At 43.4% G+C, this 4912-nt stretch overlaps 1 long non-coding RNA gene across 1 annotated transcript; it reads right to left on the bottom strand.

Moving 5' to 3' along the window:
- Window positions 1-464: 464 nt before the first annotated feature.
- Window positions 465-1795, bottom strand: LOC135910719 (uncharacterized). Its single transcript, XR_010567116.2, has 2 exons — window positions 911-1795; window positions 465-846 (listed from the first exon to the last, which is right to left on the bottom strand). It is a non-coding gene; the product is annotated as an uncharacterized lncRNA (long non-coding RNA).
- Window positions 1796-4912: the final 3117 nt, after the last annotated feature.

Raw genomic sequence — 4912 nt, 5'->3', positions numbered from 1 at the left:
CCCCCACTACAAACACACACATACCCCCTTTTTTTTATGTATACATACAATTCCTTGCCATGACGGATCATAGGCTCCTTTATTTTTGAAAAATAGAGGAGGCTATGGACCGATTGACCAGTTCAAGTTGTCAACTTGTCAGTAACTGTCGTAGGAATCACTGTAATAAACATAATTCCACGATCGGATTGTTTACTTTCATTTTTTGTTGTAACACTGAGGACTACATAGAACTTTATTTTGTATATGTGAGAGAAGTATGTGGATATCACGAGCTTAAGCCAATGTGCGATACACAGACAAAGCAGCTGCTACAACATGAACTGCATTGAGGGCCACACAACACATACGTAATTAAAGGTGCAAAATATAGGGGGAAGCTTCAAAATACGCTCTGTAGCACTGCAAAGTATAACATATATTGTATGTGTACAATAAATGTTCAAAAATACAATGCATCAATGTACCATTTGCCTTCAAGTTTATTATGAAGTTCAAGTTTACTGAAGTTTATTATGAGCATATGTACAACAGGGATCAACTAACACACCCGCAGTCGAGGTGGCTGTTCGAGGTGTGCTGGCTGCCTCAGTGTAAGAAAAAGAAATTGGGTAAATGTCGACACCAGTGCCACTGCTTCTTGCCTCTGACCTGCACGTGCCTCTGCGGCATCTTTGTGCACAAGTGTGCTGGCGTGGTGAGGCGTAGGAGTCATCCGAGAGAAAGAGTATTGTTTACATGGAGGAGTGGCTGTTCACATTGCCTGTCACTTTCCCTCAAATGTTTCCTTGGCGACTAGGGTGACACACCCGCAGTCAAGGTGGCTGTTCGAGGTGTGCTGGCTGCCTAAACGAAATAAAAAGAAATTAGATGAATGTCGATACCAGTGCTATTGCTTATTGCCTCTTACCTGCATTTGCCTCCACGGCCTCTTGGTTTGCGGAGTCTGTATGAGGGAGCTGCTGTGGCTAGGCGTAGGCATTGTCTAAGCAAAAAGAAAAGGCCATTTAAATGGGGAGTTATGGAAATAAATGCAGTTATGTCTGCTTCTTGCACTCTTCTTGCCTAAAAGTTTTCAAACATAGTGTCCAGAACACACCAGCACTTTGACTGCTTCTGCTTTTTACCTGCAGGTGTTGTTGCGAGATCCTTAGTATGGCTGCGTGCAGCATTGTAACACTTGGTGGAGGCATTTGAAGTGGTAGCCAAAAATATAAAGAATCATCCTTGTCTGCACGAATGCTTTCAATTTCTAAATGCAGTGGTAACTATCACTATTGGTGGAAGGCCCCCCCACATCTATGCGGCAAGTGCCATAGCTCGAAACTGAATTCTTCCTTTATGTTTCACAAGGCATCTGATATGTCCACATTAGATGTGATGTGTTTGTTTTTATTTATCCCAGTGTGGAGAGAGCATCATTAAATGGCTGAAGTACTATAGCGCCAAACAGACGACGCAAGAAGAGACACGGACGAGCGCTTATGTCCGTGTCTCTTCTTCTTGTGTCGTCTGTTTGGTGCTATAGTACTTCAGTAATATGCACCAACTAGCCCAACAAAAAGTTCTGCTGAAATATCATTAAATGTTTTGTTTATTTTTGCGTGTCTTGTTTTTTGGTTTATTTCTGAATTTATCATGATGCTAAAGTGACTTATGTAATGGCAATCAGCTTTTGTTTTGCAGAAAAACAATGCATTTCCTGACCCATTGTTTGACATCCCCTCACTCGCATAATTTTGCAGAGTATTCTACCTATATTGACTTGCTTGACTTCCACTAAAGGGTCTTGCATTTTTAAATACGATCTTTCCTTAAAATCATTCGACACTTCTCATAATTTCTGTACCTTGGGCTTCTGATACTCTGCATTCACTATTTTTGCTTGTTTCTGACTAGAAATGTCTTCTTTAATTTAGAGCTTAAATTTTACCTTTGGAACACATGGAAGGGCTTGCCATTGCATATCTGCATAAAAGGGAAACATGTTTCATTAAACATTTGCAAAATCCCATTGAAGATTGATGAATGCAGCTTGCAGTGTGATATGACTGAATGAGCCATAAAAGTAACTCATCTCACTTGGTAAATGAAAGCACATATTAGTGTGATGCACAAGATACGTTACACTAACGTGGTGGGTTCTCTTGCTTATAAAGCAAAATAATCGGTGCGCGAGAAAAAAATTATTTTTGCATAACCCTTGTACACACTGGCCTTAAGGAAAATGAGCTGGAGCTGTCCACATGATGTACTTATTTTACCTGCGAGTATGGTCAACAAAAATGTGTCCCAGCTGCTTAGTGGTATTCCGGATTATGTCAGTATTGCATATGTGCCTGTTGTCGAAAATAATTGAATTTTGAAAGTGCTCGCAGGGATCTGATGTGCATATCTGCAGTTTATGGGTACATGTAAAAGACTCAGCATCAAGTGCAAGTGAACGGTCCTACAGGCCCGGAGTCGATCATGCAAATAGATTCGCTGCACAAATTTGTGACCAGAAAAGATATGCCACATGAAATGGCATGCAAGGAAGTGTTGAAAATATTGCACAGTTAATAAAACGCCTAAGCTATTAATATGTGGCTTGATGCACTCGTTATGCAAAACGGAGGTGAGGCGTGCAGACAGGAAACAAGAGTAGAGTATTTACAAGCAAACAACACGCGCGCCGCCCACTTCTCTACTCTTGTGTCTTGTCTGCACGCCTCACCTCTGTTTTGCATAATGAATCCTTACGAACTAGCTCAGCTTTCTGTCGTTCTAAGTCTCGATGCACTCTATTTCGTCCGCATTAGGCACTCGCCTCTTGATTACTTCGTGACACAGAAATACTCGGTCATCAGGCTGTTTTTCTGCTGTGGCCTTTGTAGAAGCATGATTGTTCAAAGTGCAACAATTAAACAGATTCTTTGAGTTGCTTGTGGCTTCGCCAGTACAATTCCGGTGCGCTGGTCCGCCTGTCCAGCAATTTCCTACTGAAGGGAAACCTGCAAATAAAAACACCGCTCCGCATGCAGAAAAATGCTCTACTGTGACGCTTCTCGAACGATTGTGATGTACCACAAGAGCTGCCTACTCGCGTGATATTCTCAACAAGGAGGTAAATTCGTTTACTTACATGTGAAGGTATATGCGAGACTACTTCGGGGCTTCGGTGGCACATAAGGCACGAGTGTGTCATAGCGTCCGATGTCGACGCGCGATCGCATGTCAAACGAAACTACTACGCATCCAAAAAACAGATTCGAAACCGAAATTCGCGCCATCCTTTATTGCATGAATGCGTACATCGTGATTTACATAAGTCACGGACTTATCGATCGCTTTCTGTAAACTTAATATTAACGTACCACCTTCATAAAGCCATCAGGTATGCGTTTTTAGGTGACAAAGCATAAGGTGACCTGTACTTGTTCTCAGCTCTTTCAATAGTAATTGCGCTGGCCACATTGACCAGTAGCAACAGGGCGGCGCCCTAGAGGTTCCCACTTTTCCGGCCCAGCTTTTCCTCTAGAGTTGTTCTACTAACTCTATGGTTTTTCTGGTCACGAAACTCCGCCGTCACTCTATGGGAGAGGTTCATATACTGCCCAAAGGTGCCGCGACGCGGCGCCACTGTGCCACAGAGGGCATCGTTCGCGTACCGAAATGCGTGCGCAGTGCGAGGCGAGCTGATTGATCGGGTGCGTTCTGTGCGTGTGCTGTGCTATTTTTCAAGTGTTGGGCTGTTTGGTTGAAGTGGTGGGGTGGGACAACGATGCCGAACACGTGTTGCGTGCCTGGGTGCCGTTCCGGCAACAAGGGCACGACTGAAAACGTGTCGTTGTTCTGTTTACCAAATAACAAGGATCAGCGCGAGAAATGGAAGCGGGCCATACCGCGGCAGGGAAGTGGCGGTTTTAATTTCGAATCGAAGTATACACGTGTGTGCGCGAAACACTTTGACGCCTCGGACATCGTCACAGCAAAGGGGCGAGCTTCATGTCCAGCAGGGGGTGGTAGGAAACCAACCAGTTGAAGCGGTACCAGTTAAAGCGACGCAGTAGGTATCACGATTATCGTGTAAAGGTGACCACTTACAAAAAATTGCGATGCTGATGATGAAGGAGAATAAGGGTGTTATGAGATCTGATCAGGGCATTGATGACAAAACACATTTGCTTTATGCTTTGTTGCAACCTCAATTTGTGTTATACCAGGATAGAGTAGTTCACAGCAATAGCGCCCTTACCCCGACCATCTATGAAAGGTATAGCATTAGAATTCCTTTAAATGCAAGTGTTAAAACAGAATAATATGCATTGTTTTATTTTCCATTGTCCTTTAGTCTTGGCTATTGGTGGGCTACAATTCTTCAATTGCATGTACTTTTAAGTCTATAAGCTGCTATGAGTAAGAAGGTTATTAGCACACTGTTAGCTACATTTGTATTGTGATTTGCTGAGCAAGTTTTGTTTGCATGTTTAAGTAACAGCTGAAGTAGAAAGGTGGTATCTCTAACAAGCCATTTAAAAAAAATTGCTGTATTTGTGATGTGGCTACTTGTGTTCGTTGAGCAGCGCGAATAAGTGCTGGGCTTACTGACGCTTCTAAACGACTGCTTGCTAAGGCAATTGCCTAATTACAGATAGTTTCAACTGTGCAGGTCCTAACACTTCAGGTTCGCCTTAATCCATTGTTAAAAGCCGCACCGAAGACATTTAGTAGCGAAGTTCGTCTTGCATTAATTCTACCTAAATCTTATTCAGAAATGGCATCGCTTCGCAAGAGAGAGAGAGAGAGAAAAACATTTATTCGGACCACCGAGGTGGTTGCTCTTGAGGTCGAGTGGGTGGGGTCCTCATTCCAGGACTCCACTGGCCGTGGCTGCTCGACGTACTTGCTGGACGAGAGCTTCTTGTCCCGC

The sequence above is a fragment of the Dermacentor albipictus genome, chromosome 2 (genome assembly GCF_038994185.2).
Source record: "Dermacentor albipictus isolate Rhodes 1998 colony chromosome 2, USDA_Dalb.pri_finalv2, whole genome shotgun sequence".
In the NCBI taxonomy this organism is placed as follows: domain Eukaryota; kingdom Metazoa; phylum Arthropoda; class Arachnida; order Ixodida; family Ixodidae; genus Dermacentor; species Dermacentor albipictus.
The sequence above is the reverse complement of the archived record's forward strand: the minus strand, read 5'-3'. Positions and strand labels throughout refer to the sequence as shown.